Source organism: Mus pahari, chromosome 18 (genome assembly GCF_900095145.1).
Source record: "Mus pahari chromosome 18, PAHARI_EIJ_v1.1, whole genome shotgun sequence".
Classification (NCBI taxonomy): domain Eukaryota; kingdom Metazoa; phylum Chordata; class Mammalia; order Rodentia; family Muridae; genus Mus; species Mus pahari.
The window spans coordinates 33238740-33246251 of NC_034607.1; the positions used below are offsets into that span (position 1 = coordinate 33238740).

Consider the following 7512-nt stretch of genomic DNA (forward strand, 5'->3'; position numbering starts at 1 on the left):
ATCTATCTATCTATCTATCTATCTATCTATCTATCTATCTATCTATAAATCTATCTATCTATCTATCTATCTATCTATCTATCTATCTATCTATCTATTGTAGGGCAGGGCCTGGCCCCTTTCCCCCTAGTCCTCATGTGGGGGCTTGTCCACGTTCCTGCCTTAAGGGTTTACAAAGTTTATAAAAGGAGTCCAAGGCAGGGAAGGCCTTTCCTGTATTTGACTTGGTGAGACTAGCCAACACTATGCACACTACCAGAGAAGAAAGGTAAACATCAACACAGCTATCAAACCTTTGGTGACCCGCCTATGTGACATGCTGGTACAACAGTGATACAAAGGCTGTTGAGTAAACAACCACCATCTGATTGGAACTAAGGCCCACTCAGTGAGTTGGAACCCATGCCTGACCCTGCTTGGGTGACCAAGAAACTGGAATTGGATAGATTGTGGGTCTAGGGGAAACCCAATTACTGTTGTATTGCTAAAAATAAATAAATAAATAAATAAATAAATAAATGCAGCAATCCAATGACTTCTAAGGACATTTTGTTCTACCCATAGATCAATACCTTGCTCAGCCATCATTGTGGAAGATTTCCTCCTGCAGTAGATGGGAACACATACTGAGAGCCACACCTGAATAATGTGCAGAGAGTGAAGGATCTTGGGTCACTCAATCCTAAATGGAATGTCTCCATCAAGTCCCTTCCCACAGGGCTCAGGGAACTCTTCATAAGAGGAAGCAGGAAGGTTGTAAGAGCCAGTGAGGCCTTCTAGCCACTGCAGGACTGACACACATAAGAACTCACAGAGACTGTGGAGGCAAGCAGATAGGGCCTGCACAGGTGAACACCAAATGGGGTCCTAGGACCAAGAGGGAAAAGTGGACATGGTTTTCCATCTCTAACCAAGAAGCTATCTCTAATTAGCAACTGCTTACAAAGGAAGAATTATTTTTCTCCAGTGGAGTCTCACATGGTATATGAACCACACTTATGAGCAGGTCCCATTTCCAGCAGTAAATGGCCAACTCAAGATGAACTCAATGGTATTTTTAGAAATGTGTGTATGTGTGTGTGTGTGTGTGTGTGTCTGTTTGTTTCTTACACTTTCTTTTTTTTTTTTCTATGTTTGTTTTGTTCTATTCTGGTTTGTTTGCTTTTTTTATTTGCCTGTTTGCTTTCTAAAATGAGAGAAAGATGGCATGGGGCTGGATGGGTGGGGAGTTGGGAAGGATCTGGGAGGAGATGAGGATAATGATAAGAATATATTGCGTGAAAAAAAATCTATTTTCAATAAAAAGTCATATTCTAAAAATTGAAAAAAGTAAAAAAAAAAAACCCAAAATAAAACAAAAACAAAAACAAACAGAAACCAAACAAACAGGGGTGGGGGGGGACGGAGCACTGGCTGCTCCTCCTGAGGTCCCAAGTTCAACATCCAATTCCTGCATGGTGGTGGCTCATCCTCTGCAAGCCCAGCCCTAGGGGAGCCAGCGCCCTCTTCTGGCCTTTGAGGGCAGTGGGCGTGATCAGGGTACACTAACATGCATGCAGGCAAAGTACCCATACGTACAAAATAAAAGCAAATAATAAAACATTTTGAAAAAGACCTTGTATCTGTACTGAACACGCACTTGCTTTCCTTTCTACTTATCTAAACAATAAAGCGTAACAGCTGTTTACATGAAATCTCTCATTGTGTTAGGATCATACCATCTGGAGATGATTTCAAGTATATGGAAAGGTGGGTACACGTTGTGTGTAAGTGCTCTGTGAGTTTATGCAAGAGACTTGCACACCTGTGGATTTTGACACAGCATGTGTGTTCTGTAACCAAGAGCCCCCCTGCCCTGGGGGGGGGATAATGAGGAAGATCTTAACCACAGTAGCTCCTCACTATTGCATGTGTGAGTGTGTGTGCGCGCGCGCATGTGCATGTGTGGACGCGTATTGAGTGTGTGCATGTGTGTGTGAGTATGTGTGTGTGAGTATGTGTGTGTGTGTGTGTGTGTGTGGTCATGTTAGGTAAGACAGCCTGGGTAAATGGGTATATGTAAATGATAATCTTATCCTAGTTTCTACGTGGGCCCGTGCTGCTTTTATAATATTGATAACTTCGGGAGAGAGACATTAAAGAGGATTGCAGGAGAAAGCCTGATTTGAGGCCTGGGAAGGAAATCAGCTGACAAGGGCCAAGCTCTTGTGGAAAGCTTTGGTTCAGGGCTCATAGGAGACCCCCCCCCCCACCTCTTCAGTAGCTGCTTATGTGGGGGTGAGGGTTAGATTAATCAGATTCTCAACTTTTCTGGTCCATTCCGTCAGTTCCCTAGAAATATGCAGGAGGTAAATGTAAGGGATTTCATTCCTGTGGCTTTCCTATCCTGGCCCAAGCTGCTGCAAAGTCAAGAATTATAGGTCTTATTGTCCCATTTTACTATCTGAGTGTTGGAAGCTAAATTTAAATAGCAAGCAAGCCTGAAGCGTTAATGACCTAGCAGCCCCAGGTGGGCTGAGAAGCCCACACCTGTGGGCTGTCAGGACCCCCGAGGCTTCCAGAAAGAAGATCAGCAGCCGGAAGCCATTGCTGTCTACCACTTGGAGACTGCAGAGGACTGACCTGCAGATGGATGCTCCTATCCCTAAGCTTCCCTTCCCAACCTACGAAACCCCACCTGCTGCACCACGGGCACACAATCCCACGTCACGGAGGCACTCGTGTTCATTGCCGTTCTGTTTAAACAGAGAATTCTGCTTTTGTTGAGGTAGGCTTATTTTCTTTTATTTCCATGCCACACCCGATCTAACAAAGACAACTTGTAACTAGAACTGGCTTCTAAACTGTGAGAACTGCGAGTTTCCCCCCCATCCCCAGCCCCCAATGGTAGAAATGACTTTGAAATTTAGATTTGTGTATATGGCTTACGCACAGATTGTCAAAATAGCCTCTTTCTGGAGCTGACCCTTCTTTGGGAAACTTTGTTGAATACAATTTAATGTCAACTAGTTTTGGCTGAAGTAGAGTTTTCCCCCATTGCTTTCTGCTGGGTTTTACTCAGGGCCTACCTATCTGTCTTTTCTCATCTGTTTCAAAACATGAATTTAGAAATATTAAAGTAATATCTCTGCTCCTAAGACGCTTGTTTCAAATGAGAACCTAAGATGTCCCCTTCCCCCACCCAGCATTTAATCTGTAATTTTGTGGGTGACTCTCATTTGCAGATTTTAGAAGGTGCCTTTTATCCTCCTCGAGGTGTTAGGGCAATTTAGATTAATTGGCCTTGGAGTCTTTGATACCCATTTTAAAGACATCTTAGAATCTGCTGAAGATGATATTCTTCCATATGTGACGAGTTAAAAAAAAAAAAAAAATCTTGGCAGAGCAAAGCCCTCTCTCATTTTCGCTTTGTTTTTGCACAAAAGAGATTTTTCAGAGCCGTAGAAAGACTGCAGGGGTGAGAGGAGACCTTCTTCTTTCTCTTCTCCTTTGGTGTTGTAAGGGGTGCAGAGGTTAGGGTGCCAGCTTCCCCAGGATGATTGGCAGGCCCTCCACATGGTCCTCACCACACTTTGCATTCAATGATCACCATCCAAACACCTTTACCAGGCTGAATCATCCACCAGGGACATCCTATCCACAAGCTAGTGCCACTGCCTAAGGATTGAGGTTCAGTAATAAAACTGGCCCAGTGGCCCCTCAAGGGTAGGGTAACTGAGGGTCCCTGGAAGGCAATGAGGGAGGTGGGGTGAGGCCTTGCTGGCCTTGACTCTTAATTCCTCCATTAGATTGCCATCCCTGGGTCTAGCCTTTGCTACGTAGCTGCAAGGCAGCCTCGTTCTCTCTCTCCTTGGTTATTAGAGACAGAGTCTATGCAGTCAAGGCTAGCCTGAGGTTGAAGACCCTCCTGCCCAAGTCTTGAACTCTCAGAATTCGCCAATGCACTTGAACTTGAAGGAAGGTGCAGGCACCACTTGAACTTGATGGATATTTGTGTATATTTGGGACCATTGGCCAGACTGGTAGAGAGTTTGGTTAATATGCTTAAGGAGCGCCTGGGAGCAAAGCCAAACCCACCTGTAATCCTAGTATCTGGGAAGCTGAGGCAGGAGGATGGTGAATTCCAGTCCAATGTCTGGACTATACATTGACAGGCCAAGAAACAAGGCCAACACCCAACACTTTTTACACTTCCTCAATGACTCAATTCCCCAACTTTAGTTGAGTTACAATTTGGTGCCTTAGTGAGAGGAAGACAAGACACTATTAAAAGCCAACAAAGCAAGCTGAGCCTGTGATCCTGGTGACTCTGGAGTCTAGGCCAGAGGACAGAAGGCTCAAGGTTGGCCTAGGAGACTTAGCCAGATCCTTCCTGAAAGTAAAAGGCACAGAGAGCCGAAGATGCAGCTCATCATGACATCGCTGACCTAGTATGTGGGTTCAAGTCCCGGGCCCTCAAACAAAGGGACAACCAAACTAGCAGCAAAAGCAGGAACAATTCACTAAGTACAGCACAGTGCTAAAGAACCTGTGGCGTTCAGAAGTGGAGGGCACAGAGATAGCTACCAAAACGGAACTCTGACCTTTCCAAAGACAACAAACAAACAAACAAACAAATTAGAGAAACACTACAGAGGAAGAGAAATCCAGGAACTTTAATGCACCACAGTGATCCTCAGGGATTGGAGTTCAACAGAGTTGAGGCCAAACACAGATCTCCAGCCTATAGCAACAGAAAGGATTTCGATGTTTTTGGAGGGGCGTTGGCTCTGAAACAGGTTTCTTTGTGTAGCCCTGGCTATCCTGGAACTTGCTCTGTAGGGCGGACTGGCCTCAAACTCACAGAGATTCACCTGCCTCTGCCTCCTGAATGTTGGGACTAAAGGTGTGCACTGCTAGTGTAGCCAGCTTGTGTTTGGGGCCAGCCTGGTCTACAGAGGACTTCTGCTTTCAGTTGCTTCCTTGTGTTACTTTATTGTGGGAGCCTTAGCAGACAAGCACTGTGTTGTCCTGGCTGGTTTAGTGTGTCAACTTGACACAAGCTAGAGTTAATCAGAGAGACAGGAGCCTCAGCTGAGGAAATGCCTCTATGTGATCCAGCTGTAAGGCATTTTCCCAGTGATCAATGGGGGTGGGGGTTCAATTCATCGTGGATGGTCCCATCCCTGGGCTGACGGCCCTGGGTTCTATAGGAAAGCAGGCTGAAGCAAGCCAGTAAGCAGCACCCTTCTGTGGCCTCTGCATCAGCTCCTGTCCTGTGCTGACTTCCCTCAATGATGAGCAGTGCTGTGGAAAAGTAAGCAGAATTAACCCTTTCCTCCCAACTTGCTTTTTTGGCCACGGTGTTTCTATTGTGACAATAGAAAACCCTAACTAAGACAAGCACTAACAATTAATAATATCACATCTTAAAAGATAATGAAGTAGACCACTACCTAACTTAGAGAAAGAAGAGCTACAGAAAACAGATATATGAAGTAGCCAGACACCAAGGACATTTAAATAATAACAGACATACTTCACAGGGTTCCCTGCAAGTAAATTGAAACAAAACAAAACGAAACGAAACGAATCACAACAACTTAGCTGCCCAAATTGATGCCATTCAAAGCAGGAGATGATGTAAATGAGTCGATTTCTGTAGCAAAGAGAACGTTGTCTAAGTTACTCGACAAGACACCTAAGACTTCTTGGGATAATTTCACCCAAATATTCAAAGGCCAGTCACTTCTTGAGCTGTAGAGCGCTAAGGGACAGCGACCCTCCTCCACGTTGACATCTGACTCGGGTTTTCGCTCTCACAGGAGAGAGAATGCAAAGCTGGATTCTGATGAGAACTGTGAACTCCCCCAGGTGAACGATACCCAAGCAGAAAATGCATTTCTTATCTTCAAGGGGGCTCATAAATCATGGTAAATCATAGTGATCTTGGTCCTGAGGAACACATTATTTAGGTCACCCCAGATTCCAATGTGGAAGCAGTTTCACGAAGTTTTAAAGTTTTACAGAACAAAGGAAAGGAAATCATCAGTCAAGACAAATCTAAAATACATTGGTGGTACATTGACAGGTACAGGGAGATGGGGTTAGGAAAGACAGTAATACATCTTAAAATATTACAAAGATAATAACCTATGTAAATGTCCAAGAGTCAGAGGACCGATTATTAAGATATACATTCACTCTAGTTCTCGGGGAGCCTAAAGGCATGTCTTTGCAACTGACAAGCAAGCTATCATATTCATATAAAGGCCTGGATTAATTTTCAAAACATGATTTTAATTTTTATTTATTATAAGGTTGAGTCATGGATGATATAGCCTTTGTGATATGAGGGAGGCCCATAAATCTTATAATCATCCAAAGGTCAGGGTATTTTTTTGCTACAGGGAAGTGGGATTCATACAGGAAGTGGAGTTCACTCAAGGAAAATCAGGTGTGGTTATAAAGTTGGCATAAGGAAGAAAGAGAACGGTATTTATTGACCTTTATACTCCTGATTCTGCCGTCATCCCTGTCCCAGCACAACTTAATGGGTTGCCAGTCTCTTTAGGGTGTGGTCTTTGAGTATATACGCCCTGGGCCTTGATAAGGTCTTTCTTTGTTTTTTTGTTTGTTTGTTTTTTGTTTTTTTGAGTAAACAGGTAGATATCTCTCTGTCCTGGGCAGGATGCTGGCCCCATAGCAGCAGGGGTGAGTAGTGGATTTCTGAGTTTTCCAGTTCTCAGGTTTATTCCATATTCATATTGTTCTCAGCAGCCATTTTAATCCCCAATAGCGACGAAAACCTTGAATCTGGTCTGCTGACCAGAGTCTGCTTCTGCACTGGCAAGACTGTCAGAACCTCATCCTTTAGGGATGCACCCAGGAAAAAGTCAATGATCTCAGACTCCTTAATGGGCAGGGAGAACAGGTAGATCTCCTCCAAGGACTTGATCTTCATGTCTTTAACCAGGAGGCCCAGCTTGGTGACAGGGATCCACTCCTTGTCTTCAGCTTTATCTCCATGAACCCCCGCACCCTGGACCATGACTGTAGTCCCTAAGACTGCTGCCGAATCCTCCACAGAAGCCACTGCAGCCTCCTAACCCTGGGCCCCCGGGTCCTCCGGGCCCTCCCGCTGTACCAGTGTCATCTGCCATTTGGTGTTTTCCAGGAGAAGGAGAAGGAGAAGAGAGTAAATTCTTTATAGTGTCAAATTTATAACTTAAGTTTCTCCTGCATCGAAGGCATTAGCCCCTGAGTGCTTAAAACTATGATAATCATACCAGTTCATTAAAGCCAGCACCCAGCACCCAGGCAGGATTTCTTACAACCTAGTTGTGGTGGTTTGAATATGCTTGGCCCAGGGAGTGGCACTATTAGAAAATGTGGCCTTGTTGGAGTAGATGTGTCACTGTGGTTGTGGGTTTTAAGACCCTCACCCTAGCTGCCTGGAAGCCAGTATTCTGCTAGCAGCCTTCAGAGGAAGATGTAGAACTCTCAGCTCTTCCTGAACTGTGTCTGCCTGGC

The 7512-nt window shown here is 44.7% G+C and overlaps 1 pseudogene; it reads right to left on the bottom strand.

Moving 5' to 3' along the window:
* Positions 1 to 6752: 6752 nt before the first annotated feature.
* LOC110335485 lies at positions 6753 to 7142 on the bottom strand (annotated as a pseudogene).
* Positions 7143 to 7512: the final 370 nt, after the last annotated feature.